This window comes from Anser brachyrhynchus (genome assembly GCF_964034855.1).
Source record: "Anser brachyrhynchus genome assembly, chromosome: 1".
NCBI classification, from domain to species: Eukaryota; Metazoa; Chordata; class Aves; order Anseriformes; family Anatidae; genus Anser; species Anser brachyrhynchus.
In genome coordinates this window covers 110,653,720-110,670,933 of record NC_137694.1, presented here as the reverse complement: position 1 = coordinate 110,670,933, position 17,214 = coordinate 110,653,720, and the positions used below count along the sequence as shown (strand labels likewise).

Genomic DNA, 17,214 nt, shown 5'->3' with positions numbered 1-17,214 from the left:
TTTTTGGGAAAGAAAAAGTGCCTATGCCTGAATACAAACACCTTCTTGAACCCCATAAAACTTGGTACCTACTGAAACTCTTTCCGAGTTAGTATATTGGGCACAATTTTCTTTTTGGAAGGTCTTCTGGTTTCATTCTTATCTGTGATGCTTTTTCAGTTGCTATTAAAAAGTTTTAAATAGTGTAGGAAGATATATATATTTGAATTAAAGGCATATAATAAATGTGTTAATTTTAGTCTTTTAATCCTAAAACCAGTTTTGTTATGAATTATGCAAAGACACAAATATAAATATTGTAGTGATGTTTGAAAGCATAGCCAGAAAACCTCTATGAAAGTTTTCCTCTGTCATTGCTATAGGGTAGTCATGCTATAGTCAACATAGAAGATAAATACCCTAAGCTTAAAAAGTTTTGGATCTAAAGCCAACCTAAGGGCCTGTTCTATCAGCTGTTACATGCTGAATGAGATACAGGGAGATAAGGCAACATTGCACTGCATCTCAAGAAAGAAGGCTATCAGGTTGCTCTGAGTGCCAATTACCTTGAATTTAGTGTAACTCCTCACAGAATTAATTCATGCTCTTTTTGGTGTTGTTGTTCTACTACAAAAGCAAATTAAAAAAAGACAGCAAGAACATTGGATAGGGCTTTGAGCAACCCTGGGGGGCTGGAACTATGTGATCCTTAAGGGTCCCCTCCAACCCAAACCATTATTCTGTGATTCTGTGGTACTGCACACAATCTGTTCTGTAAAGACAAAGTGCCCTTAATATCTAAAATTTATGGTCTCCTTTGTTGTCACTGATGTACAGAATATGTCCCAAGGATAACATGCTTTTTGTGCCAATACCAAGTGAGTCTTGTCATTGACAGCTCATACTTATATGAATACAAAGATAAGATTTAAGAGGAAAGGTATTCGTTTGGTGCCTGCATTTGTTCTCGGTGCAGTTGCTGAGGTGCTAGAAGCAGGGGGTGGGGGCTGAAGTGGTGGCCTCGGTGAGGTGATGCCAGGGCTGCCCGGTGCTGACCCCAGCCTCTCCCAGCCTCCTCCGATGGCCCCACAGCAGGGCACCAAGAAGGCGGCGCCTCGGGGGCAGCCTGGGGAAGGGAGGGCAAACGCCGCACAGCAGGGACGGTGAGGGGAGCGGTGGGAGGAGCGGCCCTGCACAGACAGCAAGGGGAGAGCAGGAGGGAGGCAGGAGGTGCTCCAGGCACCAGAGATGGCCCTGCAGCCCTGTAGAAGACTGTGGTGAAATAGATGCATATACCCTGAAGTACTGAAGCCCATTGCAAGGACCCACACTGGAGCCAGGGAAGATTGTGCAGAGGAAGGAGCAGCAGAGAGGAACTCTTAAAACCAGAGACCCTGTTTCCTGCTCTCTGTGCCATTCAGTGTTGGGAGAGGTAGAGGAGCTGGGAGTGAAGTTGTAGAATCATAGCATCATTTATGTTGGAAAAGACCTTGTCCTGGTTTCAGTTAGGACAGAGTTAATTTTCCTCCTAGTAGCTGGTAGGGTGCTATGTTTTGGATTAGGATGAGAAGAGCGCTGATAACATGCTGATGTTTTAATTGTTGCAGAGCAGTGCTTACACCAAGCCAAGGACTTTTCAGCTTCTCGCTCTGTCCTGCCAGCGGGCAGGCTAGGGGTGCAGCAGGAGCTGGGAGGGGACAGACCCAGGACAGCTGACCCAAACTGGCCAAAGGGGTATTCCATACCATCTGACGTCATGCTAAACAATATATAGGGGTGGCTGGCCGGGGTGGGGGGGCCGGCTGCTCGGGGATAGGCTGGGCATCGGTCAGCGGGTGGTGAGCAATTGCTTTGTGCATCACTTGTTTCGTACACATTATTATCAGTAATACCATTATCACTATTATTATTATTATTGTTATTATTATTTTCCTGTCTTAATAAACTGTCTTTATCTCAACTCACAGGCTTCACTTTCCCGTTTCTCTCCCCCATTTCTCTCCCCCATCCGAGAGAGGGAGGCGGGAGGGTGAGCGAACGGCTGTGTGGTGTTTAGCTGCTGGCTGGGTTAAACCACAACAGACCTCTAAGATCATCTAGTCCAATCTTTAACCTAGGCCTGAGAAAAAGGGAAGGAAAGGGAAAGATAGTGGTTTTAATGTTTTCCTTTGCATCTTATTACTCAAACTTATTTTAATTGACAATAAATTAATTTTCCCCAAGTCTGCTTTGCCCATGATGATAATTGTAAACAGTCTCCCTGTCTTTATCTCAACTCACAAGCTTTTTCATCTGATACATGTATAAAACTACCTCTAGTCATTCAGTTTTGCCATAGTTAATTTTGATGTAATATTCAGCTTGAATTTTGTATCAGGTCTGAAATGCTGCAATTTATCATGACTTTTCTGTGTGTTGATTCCTTATTTTTTTTTGTTTGTTTCTCTCTCAGCAGTCTGGACTGGTTGACTGTGAAGGCTTTCTATGTCCTTTCCCAAGCTGTTGCAATATTTTGCAATATTGGGTGGAGGCATGAACGTTTCAAGAGAGGGCTTCATGGGTCTGTTAGGGAAGCTTGGGATGTTGTCAGCATGGATCTTCATGAAGCTTCAGTCCTTTGAGAATGCCTTGATTTCACTTCCTTAAATAACTGGACACTCTTCTAACATAAGGTAGGAAAGTTAAAATCTGGTCCAGAGTATATTATAACCTGCCCAACAAGAATATCTGGAACTTTCATCTGTGGTTTGTTTGTTTGTTTGTTTCTTTTGTGGAGCTGCATTGGCATCATGCAGAATTTCATGTATGCTACTCCACATGCTTTTTTGGAGTTTATGAGCATTATTTGTTTTTAATGGAATACATGCAAGCCTTGATGAAACCGTCTTTTGTTTTATAATAGAGGTACTTTCATTGCAGTGCAGTTAGAGCAGAATTCCCTGCAAGTTTCTTTTCAATACCTAACTAGGACTAATTAACATTACCGGGTAATTCACTGCATGACTGAATTATTCATTGTCTTCTCTCATTGTAATACTCTTAGTATGTTTATTAGCGTTACAAATTAACTCTGTCGTAATTACACCATAATTAGATTCACAGCAATACAACCAGGGAATTAGTGGTAACTAGTAGTAACTAAAACTGTTACTACCCTGTAATTGCACTTGTAATTACCAAATAACTGTGTTGTAACTATGTAATTTAAAGGGATGCCAAAAAATGAGTCCTTCCACCTCCATCTGAAACAGATATTGTGCACACACACATACACACACGCACACACAATCTTACCTTCATTTTTTTTAATTGGAAAGAAATAAAGCTCAATTTTTTTCTCCCAGTGAAAATACATCTGAAATACATCCACGCTCACTCCAGACTATCATCCACTCCCTTACGTATCTGCTATTTATATGCAAGAAATCATTTCTATTTTGAAACGAAATTTTGGAATAGTTTGGAATATTTTCAGACACTTAATATACTTAAACTTTGGCCTGAGGTTTTTATGGGGCAACCCTGCTTAGTTTCTTTCCTGTGTAGATATCACATAAATGTTGCTATGAATGAAGGGATATGCCAAAAGTAACGTATGCCTAAACTAGCCTCAGAACTGCAAGCCATTTATATGTTTCCACATGATACCATATCCTAGACAACTAGACTTGCTAAAAGCTAACATGTAGTACTACATTATTATGGGTATACTGTTTCTGGGATGTTTGTTAAAATGCTCTTTACATGACAATCACACTGGACTCTGTAAATGTGCTACTTTTTTAGGAGCTCATCTGGGGAATCCCTTTAGCTATGTAGACTAGCCCAAAGCTCCCACTACCACAGTCTGACTGTATTCATAGTGGAAGAAACAGTAGGATTAACTATGACTTCATGAGGCCCAATTGCAAGATGGAAACTCAGGGATTTTAGTTCTGTTCTTTCCTTTGCTGATGATTCTGGGTAGATTCTTGATTTACCACCTTTTCTAAAGCATTTTGAAACCCAGTAGTGGATGGTGCTCATCAATAGCTGGATTTTATTTCAGAAATTCTGTGAGTTATACATGAAAGAAGAGCACAGCTCAGATTTCTCCAAACCACCTCCTGTATCTTTCCCAGATGTGTTCTCAGCAATGAGTAGCAGAAAGCCTGGTTTGGTCTCAAGAGAAGGAGAAACTACATGGAGACCAAAGAAGAGTCAGGTCAGCCTCCCCTACTGTCCCATGACTCTCATACAACAGGAAGCCCATTGTTTCACTCTGGATGACAGTATGATGCTATAAATTCATTGGAAATGAATTGTCTTATTCTGCTTCCTCTGATGTCTGGAATACTATGAGAGTCTGAGTGGGTTTAAACAGTGTGCTGTCCTAGAAATTAGTATATGGGAAAGTAAACTGCATGGGCTTTATAAACTAGCGGTTATGCAGAGTCCATGGTTTAGATGTTAATTTGGTACAGAAAGGAATATTTTTTTACTGATTGGAAACTACTTTCAGTCTTCACATATCTGCCTATTGTGTATCATCTATATGCATTTTGAACAATACAATAAAAAGTACAGAATTATAATGCTATATCCTGATTTCCTGAAGATACTTTCTAAAGATTTTGCAACATCAGCAGTGTTAGTGGAAAGCGAAAAGTTGTTGGTTATATACATCTTGTCAGAGACTAAAAAAATGCATATTGACTTCATATGAGATATAGCCAAAGAAATCTGAATTACTAACTAAATAGTTCGCAAATCTTCCACAGGCAAAACACACTTTGTGCTTATAAAAACTGACATGGAAAATTTTAATACTATTTTTTGCCAATTTAGACCTTGCCTCTAGTCAGCCAGGGAACTTGCTTAACTTTTAAATACAATGACTTCTCCTTCTAGTAATTGCTAGTTTTATTTTTACTAATATATGCATTTCTTAAACCAGAACGCTGAATGTTTGAACAAACGCAGAGTTTACATGGATAAAAGTATTTACATTCTGATAAACTGACATGAAGACATACAGATTGTTTCCTTGATAGCTTTTCAATTCTGACACTTATATTCTTTTATTTAAAATACAATCACTGGCATGAAACTGGACAGGACTAGTCTAGGATAGGACTTTAAAAATATATATATATTTAAAAACAACAACAACAACAACAACAACAACACGATAATGTAAGGAATCTAAGTCAAAATTAGCCCTGTAACAGAGAGCTGAGGCAAGGTCTTCTAACTTTGTTTGGAAGTCAGCATGTTTGGACAGAATGTAAGTTAAGAATCCTCCCCTGCTAGTATGAAATCTCATGTTATTGAGCATCGAAACTATCCAAAGATATTTCCACATAGTTCTGAGCCACAAAATTCACTACTTTTAAGGGCAACCTAGCACGTTATATGGATGGGTTCTATGTGCTCAGAATAAAGTACTATATGAAGTATAAAACATGATCATCCTCTAAAGTTCTCTGAAAATACTGTCAGCTAGTTAAATATACTCAATATTTAGCTAAATTTAATTTATGAGCATTATTTGCCCAGTACACTGCATGGTGTGCTTTTTATTTTTTTTTTATCCCTCTATTTTTCTGCCAAACTCCAACTGAAACTGTACCTTTAGCACTTCAGTAAGCCAACATAATTTCCATGGCTAGAGCTGGCATATAAAATGAGTTCACAGAGGAATCTCCACTCATGCAGGCTACATGCTACTCAGCATTTAGTAGTCAAATGCAAGTGGCTTGGGATTTTTCTAAAAGAATTTATTCTAAACCATGTTAGGCAAACACTGTGAAAAATGTTTTTTGAATGATACAGCTCAGAACATCGCAACTAATTCTTCTATTGCCACAGGATGGATACTGAAATAGGAATGTGCTGATAATACATGGTTGGAAGACATTAAATGATATGGATAGAAATGGATGATCCTGATGACATGGCTACAGCTTTATAATAAGGATTAGTAGCAAGAGTTTCTGTACAAACCAGGTGCTTACTGAAGAAATTTTAAAGATGAGGGTTTATTTAACATGTTACAAGCTAACTCTAAGTCACCAGTGGGATGTGACTTGGAAAAAAAGATATGCAAAAAACACAAGTGCAGAACAGAATGATAAATGCAAAATATTTATGGCTGAAACAGGGAAAACAGTAATTCTGTTGTAAGAGGTGCCTCTAGATTTATCTAGAATGCTGCAGACAATTCTGTTCATCCATGTTCAAGAATAATGTACTCAAACTATGAATGCAAATAATGGTTATGAGGATGACTTGGGAAAGAGAGACCCTGTTCAGCATGAGGGCACTGTATAAGTTTGGCAAAATGAATGCTGAAAGGAGATGTTTAACTTTTAAAGGTACATGAGGGTAAGTGAAGATTGCTGAGGAGAAGTTATTCAAACTAAAGATCAATGCTATTGCAAGGAGAACTGGGTGAAAACTGGCCATGATTAAAACTCACATTTGGAACTAGATGAAAGTTTATAACTCTCAGAGGAATTCTGTTTTGAAATAGCCTGTCTGTCTTGGGAGAAGAAGGCTGAATTAAACTTAGTACCTTTGTACCTGATGCATTTATGGACGGAACTCCAATAGCATGACCTCTGTAATGTCAAAGGACTAGAACGAGTGGATTGAGAAATTGCTTCCAGATCTAAATCCTGCCAACACAAGCAGTGTCAGTTAACTCTTAGCTTCGACTCTCCTGTCTATCCTGACATACACAACCAGATGCCAAACCATGGTGTGTTTTCTTGCTTGGTTTTGATGCTTTGATAAGTATACTGTCTAGGAGCTCAGCATCTCATAGAAATTGCCGGTGAGTATTTGATTGTGAGGGCGAGTGCTGCAAAATCTGCAATACTGAGAATGCCAAATGTATATTAATATAATTTTGATAGATTTCCCAGGGTTAACCAGAAATGGTTTTGAGGTTTGGGGCTGATGGTGCTGTGACTCATATTAATGACAAATGGCAGTAATACAGTCCTACCAAGCAATTTTCAAGCTAGGCATGGTGCACAAAAGCCTAGCAGAAGATTTGACAGCAGGTGATGAGTTTACATTACAAACTTCAGATTGAAGCTTAATATTTACCAGGCATAGGTTGGAGAATAATAATAGAAAACAAGTATAGCCTTGCATTGTGGGGGGCTTCTGCCATTTGGAGAACCCTAAAGCAGAAGATAGATAAAAAAATGGATAAGTAGCTGACTGAGATGACTGACTGAGATCAAATATAAAAAGAAAGTACAGAGAAGGTGGAAAGAGGAATGTTCAAGTGTATTGGGATGGACTTAAGAAAGTCAGAGCTCAGCTGGTGTTGAAACTATTGAAGGATGCGAAGGGCAACAAGGCAGACTACTGTAAGAACGAAGGGTGTAAAGAAGACTGAGGCACCCAATGCTTTTTTGCTTGATGACAAGACCTTGATGACAAGGCTCTCCCACCTCCCAGTTCTCTGTGCCTAAGCAGAACCTGTGGGAATGCAGCATTACACATTGTGGAGGAAGAAAGCCTTAAGGTGTACATAAGCTAGCATACTGGGTGTAGGTGACAAGGCTTTGTTAGTGGAGGGATGCAGAGGCGGGTCCTGGGTCCTGTGAGTTGATGTGGGGGCTCTGCCCCATGCCGGACACAGCTGGTTCCAGCTGGCTCCAACAGCCCAACCGCAGGGCACGGCCGGCCCCACTGCCACCCTGTGATTGCCTTAGGAAAATCCTGTGTAAGAAAGGGCAGAAAACACCCATCAGAGATAAAGGGAGAAGAGAACGAGAAACAGCACTGGGAACACCAAGATCAGAGAGAAATAAGAGGAAGAGGAGAAGGAGAAGGAGAAGGAGAAGAAGGAGGAAGGGAGGAGAAGGAGTAGTGAAGGAGTGCAATTAAGTATAGGAAAAAGTGAAGGAAAGGTGTTTTCCCTGTGTGTGTAAATATTAATATTTTAATTTAATTTAATTTAATTTAATTTAATTTTTATTTTATTTTATTATTTTATTTTTGTATCTCAGTATCTGAAGCAGTACTCAAGTATTCTTTCCGGTTGATAATAAATGAAATGGAATCCTCCAAGTCAAGTCTGTTTTACCCACATCAGTAACCATTAAGCACTCTCCCTGTCTTTATCTCAATCCATGTGCTTCCTCACTCCTGTTCTGATTTTTCCCTGTCTCCCACCCCATGTCCTGCTGGGGTAGGGGTGATGAGAAGGCGGCTGGGTGGCAGTCTGGATCTGTGCTGGAAACTCACCCTTTCTCTTTTCTACCTCAGGGTCAGCAGAGGAGAGCCTGGAGGAGCAGTCCTACTGCTGCTGCGGCAGAGGTTTATTGGTAGTGCTCACCTTAGACTTGAGCTGTTTCATCCATGAAGAAGGCCCCCACCGTCAGCAATGAGAGAGCTAAGTGACTGTGCCTCTCCCTTGTAACCTCCTGGGCCAAGAGGCACAGCATTGACTGGGTGTATCACATCCCTTATCACTCACAAGCCTCTGGAGGCGACTCTTGTCAGGTGTGAAGGAACTGTAACCCCTCAAGGAAGATACTGTATATCGACCAGGCAAGTGGAACACCATGGAGAAAGGTCTCCAGTACCTGAGGGAATTAGCTGCGCTCGAGTTGGCTTACAGGTCCAGATGAAATCTGGTGCAAGCAGTCTACATGGCAGATATTTGTACAGAGCACACCATCATTGTATGTTGGCAGAGGTGAACTGGAGCAATGGAGTGGAACCAACAATGAATTTTATGTCTGGCCAACTCTGACAATAGGAAGAAAATCTTTTTCCCATTACAGGTCTGTGTCTTGGCTGTGGAGAAACTGTCCAAATAGGTCCAGCACCTTGAAGGACATATATCTTCCTCCTCACCCATACAGACTAATATCTCAGCTATTAAGTCAGCATGAGAATTCTGCGAATGCACAGAATGTGCACAGCATATGGCAATCTTTGGGTTTATCTGTGTGACCACAAGGAGGACATGAGAAAGTGGGATGCTGAGCCTACCTTGACCCTAGAAGGAGGAGGGGAGGGAGGAGTGGGAGCCAGTGAAGTTGGGGAAGGTGCCTGCTTTTGGATCAGTGTGGGTCGTGGATCAGGAATCAGCACACGGAGGGTATTTCAGCAAAAGCAGGACACCTTGTGGGGCAGACAGGGACTGACAGTGAAGACAGTGCCCCAAGCCACAGGCAGGCTAGAGAGCTCTAAAGGCAAATCTGCACAGCACAAGGCTGCAGTATGTCAGAGACACACAACCTTTCCCGGGTACCCTGTGCTTTCCATCTCACATATGTTCCTGCTAGTGTGAAATGATGTGTATGGTGATGTGATGGCAATGTTTCTGCAGTAGAGCATGATCAGCACCCAGCTGGTCTGCATGTGCTACACTTAACAGTGTAGTTCTCCCATGTGCAGAGCTATTCAATGTTTTCCCAGGGAAAAGAAAAATAAAAAATCACTTCTCTTGAGACATACGAGTAGTCTTTTTTAATTCAGTGAGGTCCAGCTTGCTCCAGAAAACCATGTGATGGTCACACACATAATGCTGAAGAATACAGCATAGTGTACATCCTTCAATATTTTCTAGATGTTCAGTAACCAAAAATAGAGCTATTGCTTTAATAATATGACTTCTGAACAGTCTGATATTTTTGGGGTAGAACTGGATGAGACATGCAAAAAAGATGTTCATTTAGGGGTCTGCTAGTACATTTTTACTTCTTTACCCCTTCCACAAGTTCTTTTCTCAATCTTAGTGAGGTCATAATTCACAGCTTTGCTGATGCCATAGTGTCATCCAGTTTTTTTCTGAACTGAAATTGGTAAAAGCTGAGTGAAAAACTTACTGGTTTTGAATAACACTAAATAAGAAAGTACTTTTAAAAACACAACAATTGAGCTTTATGCATAAGGCCTGTAGTTTGGCCTTCCTGTGAAAATTATATATTCACATTTTTTTTTGTACTATTGAAAATTTTAATGGATGTGTTAATGGAGGAAGGTTTTTTTTTTGTCTGTCTCTATTTAAAATATTGCGTTTTGTATCAGTGGGCAGAATGAAACAGGTATTCTATTACTTTTCAGTCCTCAAGTGTTCATTATTCTCCATGTTACTGTGTGTTGTTTTTTCCCCCCTCTCTGTTGGAGTAGGATGATTTAGAAAAAGAAAAGCAGGCTTCCTCCAAACAAACAACAAAAAAGATTTTTTTTCTGAAAAAAAAAAAACAACTTAGGGGAAAATAGCTGAAAAAAAAAAGGTTCTTGGAAGTCTGAGTGAAATGATTATGGAAAAAACAAACCTGGCAATAATATCTCTTTTGCTGTATCTTTTTAAAAATAACTGACCTATTCATAACCAATGCTGGTCTGTCTTCCTCCTTCTGAACTTCAGTGGGAATTAAGGGAACTCAGCATTCCTGTGTAGAGTTGCACATCAGCAAACTGCTGCACAAACAGACCGGCCATTCTGGTCTGGCTGTTAGACAAGTGGGCCATTTTACCATTGCCATTTTATGCAGCAGTGTTAACATGACAAGTGGGCCATTTTACGCAGCAGCTAAGGTGATGGCTTTCTTTAGCTCTGCAGATTTTGTGAGGTCTGCAGGTCTTTTGTGAGGTCTTTTTTTTTTTTTTTTTTTTTTTTTTAGCTATAGCAGAACATTTTGTTCTATAGCTATTGCATAAACTTTCTGAGCTTATGATCTTAGAAATACTTGGGAAATAAGATCTACCATTCTCTGATTTCTTTGTTAGTTTTTTGAATTATCTAGTCCCTCTCTTGATTAAAGCTGTAATTAAGGAGCAATTCTTTCTTTTTTTTTTTTTTGACAATGCTATTTATTGGTGTAAGCAGGTTAGTTAAAATGAGAATAAACACAGCCACACACTCCCCACAGCCTTCTCTCACAACCAATTTTTTCCTTCTCACCTTGCTAAAATTTTTGTCTTCACAATTGTTCAGCTTGCCTTGTCCTAAAGTCAGTTTTGATTAGAGTTATTTTGGATGTTTATCCATTTTGATTCCTTAGATTATTAGTTTTCACCTTTTCTCTAATGTGTGCTTATATGTTTTTATGGGTTTTCTTTGTTGAATTGAAAAAAAAAAAGCATTGCTGTTTGATTATTTGCTTGTGAAAAAAGTATCAGGAATTTATGGGGAACTGTGGATTGGTATTAGCAGATCATTGGATATGTCCTCACAGCCAGCTTAGTATTCACGCATGTGGAAATTTCACATGCACTTTGGAGTGTGGGAAAGCCTACTAGCTCAAACTGCAATGGCAACCGGTATATGGCCAGCATTTCTTTTGTGGATAGTAGCAGAAGTCCCCATTAATTCTTAGTGTGAGCATTCTTATTTCCCATGTCATTGCTGTGATTCTCCATTGTTCATGGAATACTTATGTAAGGTCCTACATTTCTAAAACAAAGCATGAGGTGAACAAAAAATTCAAAACAAAATAACAATAATACAAAAAAACCATCAAAACAAAAAACAAACAAACAAACAAAACAAACAAACCAACAAACAAACAAAAAACAACCAACCAACCAAAAAAAAAAACCAGAAAGAAGACTCCATCAAAAATAAAATGTCTTCTCTCCTTTCCTAAAGCCTGAGTGTCTTTTTGTTTTGAAGTCTACATTTATAATAGCTCACCGGGATATTATTAAAACAAACAGCAAACACATCAGATTTTATTTCACATATAATTTTTGAGTCTGTTTGCGATGTGTATGATTTCCCTTTCTTAGTTACTTTGGTCTCCTTCTTTTTAATGAAAAGAAAAATTAAAATTAGGAAGCTGATGAAGGAGAGACATGCAGTGTTTTAAAAACACTTCACAAAGCTGTACTGGAAATGAAAGTAGCAGATGCTGATTTTTCTATAGTTAAAGGTTTAAGTAATTTCTATACTAGTTCATTGTCTGATGTTTCAGAGAGAATCAGTCTTAAAAAATCACACAAGATATTGGTCTGTAGGCAAGTTCTCTTAGCCAAAATGATCAACATACTGTGTTTTTCTTGTTATTATCTGAGTTATATAATGGCAAAAATCACAGCCGAGACATGACTACAGACTCCTTGTCTGCATCTTGGGAGCTTTTCAATTCTGACTTTCCCCTCTGCTTATATCTTTCTCCCTCTCCCCTCTCCCCTTGGTATTCTAGGTTTTAATCAAATCCTTAATGTTCCTTCAATGCAATTTGTATTTAATAGATTTAGGCTTCAGTTAAATACCTCTCAGTTATCAGAACTCAGTGATTTGGAGAAGTGCTGTAGCAGAGCTTTTGATACTGAAGGCTTAGTGAAAGCTCCAGGGCTCAACAGCTCTGAAATGGTGCTGCTCAGTGTGGGAAACGGCAGTTTGCTTTCCATTAGCAGAAAAATACCTCCCCAATTTGAATAATTATGCATGCTTTGTCTTAAAGCAATTGTGTTTCATGTAAGATAACATTTGGGAAAGGTCAGATCATTACTATGACTCAATTGCTCCTTTGAACTATATACTTCCAAAAAGCATTAGGAAGAAAGTTGTTTCTGGGGTGAGAAAGTAGGGACTCAGAAACAATTTATTCCTTTCCCAGATCTGCTGTGCATCCTTTTCCTTCTCAACAACACTTGTTTTCAGCTGTGGCCAGATACTGTATTTTTGATACATAAGGGGATTGCTCCAAAGCCTGTGAAACAAAATGAAGGACTGATGACTTCAGAAAGTTTAGGGTCCAGCTTATGATGGGGATTTCTGCTATTGCTTTGGGTAAAATATTTTTGTAAGAAATGTAGCCTCAATACTTTCTGAGGGTGTCAGGTACTCTGTATTGCTGCCAATATACCTTGTAGTAAAAGAAGAAGCATGAGTAAGTTATTCTGCAGTTAACCACCATTAGTAGCAAATACCTAGGCATGACTGTTCACTAGCCGACTTTGTAATACTTTTTTATTTTGCTACTGCCCCAGCGTCCCAATCAGATTCATCCAGATTTGTGTGGAAGTTGGGTCAGCAATAGATGCGCCTGAAGGTTGCAAGGATTTTGTCAGCAGAAAAGCTGAAAACAAAAGAATCGAGAAGGAATATAAGCACTAAATTGAGTGTAAAATAGGAGGCGTGATGCGGAAAGACCACCTGATAATTATCGCACTTTCAGCACTTGGTTGGCAGTGCTGCCAAAAGACCAAGGTTGCCAGACAGATTCTGCTGTAACTTCTTATTTTCTGCTGCCTTACTTTGCCTATCCATGTGGACATTTTTCCACATTGGGTATCCAATTAGGCAGAATATTTTGGAACAATTTTAGCAAAAATGGCTCAACCATTTCAGAGGAATGAAATTAGGGGAAAAACATATTTCTTGCCAGCATTTTTAGAGCCCTTTAGTTGGGAAGTTGTTCTAAGGCAAAGATGGAACTTTTTGGATGTAGGCTGCTTTTATGACAAAGTTGTGACTTTTTCTACTTTTTCAAAAAACTGTCATAATTTGAAGAATGCAGAGCTTTGGAAAAATACCAGTTTGTCCATGTTTTCTAGATACTAGTGTATGCAAGGCAGGTAAATGCACTGGAATTTATATGCAAATATAAAGAGAGGAAAAATGAATTCAAGTACAGACAATTTTGGGATGTGAAATAACTGCAGAAGGTCTGTGTACATGGCAGTATGATTAGTTCATAGATTGGGAAGGTGAGAAATAGGTGAGAGGAGAGGATGTGTTGTGTTGGGCAGGACAATGTAGTGTGTGTGTGTGCGCGCGTGTGCGAGCCCTACAGACATCATTGTTGATTTTGTTTGGACTGTGAAGAGTGGTTTGTTTGTTGACTATGGGAGAGATTTGCCCACTCTGTTCCCATGTGATTTCTCTCCCCTCTTGCAGGAACAAGCTGAGATTTTTGAAGCACTCATACTGGCAATGTACGTAAGAGGGTACCGTCATTGTTGTGTCATGCTGAGTAGTCTCTTCAACCAGCATGCTGAATATAAGTGCTGTTTCCTAGTCCTGTGCACTAATAAGATCTTATACTTGATTTTCCCCAACACAGAGGTAATATAACCCCAGATTTAGTGAAGTATTACTAAATTTATAAGTTTATTATTCATTGTAATTGTTTCCACAATTCTGTGAAAAACACAATGTCATTCCTGTCTTCCTCAGTGATGGATTTACATATATCTTTGGGACACAACATATGACAGCAAATGTAGGGAGACAGCTCTATCTGCCTCTTCTTGGTTTTTGATTTCATTACACATGCAATGACCATTTACCTAAACTGCAGTTAACACTGAAAACGTGCTCAGGACACTTTAAGCTTTTATTTTAAATGCGCTGTCCTGTTTTCTGGAAAACTGAAAGAAAATATATTTAAAGTAGGGATTTAAAGGGTTAGTCAAGCTCATCAATCTCTATGTATGCAGCACTGCCTTTGAAGAAGTTTGCTTAAGTTATTCTCAATAGCAGAGAAATATAACTACTCTCCTGACTTGCTATTATCTCCGATTTTGAAAGAAGCATCCTGATTTCCTGCAATTGTAATTTAAAGCCAGGTGGGAAATTTCTCCCATTGCTCCTTCTTCCTGTTTAAAACTTATTCCCAAATTGCAACATTTTTACATCATAAAAAAAAGAATCTTCTGGTGAAGGCTTTTCTTTTACACTCTACATGCCCTTTAAGAATATTTATGGAGCCATTCCCCCTTAGGTGTGCATATAACTCCCATTATCTTTAATGGGGTTTTAGGTCCATGCACAAAGGGATGAATATGGAGTTACTGTGTTTAGAGAAAAGAGGACCAGTCCCTTATTCAGCTGAGATTTCATTAGAATTTCAGATGCCAATTTTTAAGAGGAGGGTGGTACTCAGGGGGCCTACGTTTCATAAAGTGCCCAGGGCAAAATAAGTACTTAATCTGTCTGGTGCTATTTCTTATTGTTGATGGTGAAGTTCAAAATTGAAGTTGTGCTCTTACTACCAGTGCATTGAATATATCTTTTTTACGTTCTGGTAACTGGGGAAAAAAACTATTTCATTCATTTTTTTTTTCCTGCTAAAGTCATTATAAAATGTAAATGAATACATTGTAAGCCAAATCTGAATTACAAATACTCTGTCTGGAGTTTTGTGCGAATACTATGCAAATGTTGTTCATCTTTAACAGCTACGGGCATGGATAGGATTTTGTAATAAGGTTTCTCCTAAAGTTTCCTGGTTTTGTTTAACTAGAAAACTTCTGATTTTCAATTTGGAAATATGTATTTATATATACATATATATATGTACATATACCACAATACATATACATCCACTCTATATACACATGACAATACTTTAGGCTAGCTGTTCTTTTATTACAAAATCATCCAAGTATGATCACTAACTGTATGCATTTGTGTGGGTGAAATTTTTGCAATACTCTAGATTACTAGAAAATTTTAGAGCACCGAAATGTAGGTTTGCCAAGAGTCTAGTTAAACCTCTACTGCAAGTTTTCTTTAGTAGTTCCTAATTTAGTATAAAGCAGTTCATTAGTTGGTATGTATGCATAGGCTTTTGTTTTTTTGGTTCCTAAATGGTGACTATAACAACTATGAAACACCCAAGAATGAGTCTGTTCTGCTCTCCAACAGAATGGATGGTAGCAGAAATAGAGCTCTTCCTCTGCTTCTTCCCACAGTAGCACTGACTTCAGCTTTGTAAGCTAGTAGAAGGCTACAGTACTACCTATCCATTAATCATATAATGCTCCAAGGATTTAAAGACAAGCAGCGTATGTGTTTTGTTAATCACCTTCTTTCATTTGGTTACTGCTCAGCTTGGTCTTGAACACAAAAAGAATCAAGCAAAACTCAAATTTGTAGCTTTAAATACTGCAGGGTGATTTAGTTTCAGCACCATAAGATCTTGGAAGGGGCAGCAGGAAATGATCTATCAGTCATCATCATGTACTCTTGTGCTCACTTTGGTGATAAGCAATCTTATTAAGGTGGTTGTGTGACAAGTACACTTAGCATTAGTGGAATTAAAAATTTTAGTTATCTGGTTATGTCATCACAGAATGGCCTGGGTTGAAAAGGACCTTAAAGATCATCTAGGTTCAACCTCCCTGCTCTGGGCAGGGTTCCCAACTACTAGAGCAGGCTGCCCAGAGCCACATCCAGCCTGGCCTTGAACACTTCGAGGGATGGGGCATCCACAACCTCTCTGGGCAACCTGTTCCAGTGCCTCACCACCCTTTGAGTGAAAAACTTCCTCCTAATATCTAACCTAAATCTCCCCTGTGTTAGTTTAAGACCATTCCCCCTTGTCCTATCACTATCAACACATGTAAAAGTTATTACAGTGAAACCTCACACAGTGTGTGTGTGTATCTCTTGTGTGTGGGTGTGTGTACACATTGATTTAGTAGCCTTTTAAAACCAAATACTCTCTTACAGAGATAGATTCAAACATAAAACTTATTTCTACTGAACATATATACCATACATAAGCAAGGAGCAAAAAAATCAGTGAAACCATTACCTTGAAGTCAGTGATATAAATCTCTTTTCCTCCTACCAACAAGCCTCTTGAAGCACAGTTTTCTCTTAACCCAAATATAAAATTTCTGCAACACCCTGTTCAGCACTGCTTTGTATATTGCCTTTATCATATGTTGAAATAACTGTTATAAAAGTAAATACAGAAGCTGATTTCAAAAGATCCTATTAACAGAGGTATTGTGATTCCATGTGACAATATGCAAAATGACTTTCATGCTGTATGTTAAGTAGACTGCAGGATGTCTGCCTATGCAATATAGACATTGCTTCTACCATACTTGGCTTGTAGATATTTCTCTAGGAGGTGTATAAAGCTCTGTAACTTTATTGTCGTCTGTAATAATCCCTTTTACTTCCCTGCAAAAAATATAGTAATTCATCATAATGTCAAATATTTTTCAAAGAGTGTAAGTTTGTTAAAAACAATCATAATGATTATTTAAAATTAAATGCTGATATTTTAACACATTACCTAGAAGCATTAGGGCCTCGTGTTACAGACCTAAACTGTTTTTGAACAAAAGCCAGCTCAATTCTTTTTTTTTTTTTTTATTTTTTTTTTTCCTTCTTTAAACTGAACTCATTGATGGTTTCGTTCAAACTAATGGGGTGATAGGATGGGGAAAGGAGAAAAAGGATTTCCTTAGGAGAGCTAGGTCAGCAGAGGGCCCATTTGCTCTGACCAGAGTCTGCAGAGCAGCACAGAA

At 38.9% G+C, this 17,214-nt stretch overlaps 1 long non-coding RNA gene across 4 annotated transcripts in view; it reads left to right on the top strand.

The window, feature by feature from the left end:
• The first annotated feature begins 401 nt into the window (after window positions 1–401).
• The window catches only part of LOC308185331, a 40,009-nt gene continuing 23,196 nt past the window's right edge, over window positions 402–17,214 (top strand). For 2 of the 4 annotated variants that reach the window (XR_013943295.1, XR_013943296.1), the window contains exons 1-2: window positions 402–2,651; window positions 8,248–13,390. This is a non-coding gene — a long non-coding RNA (uncharacterized lncRNA). The remainder of the gene's footprint in view (window positions 2,652–8,247; window positions 13,391–17,214) is intronic. The other 2 variants (XR_013943297.1, XR_013943294.1) reach the window with 2 other exon arrangements.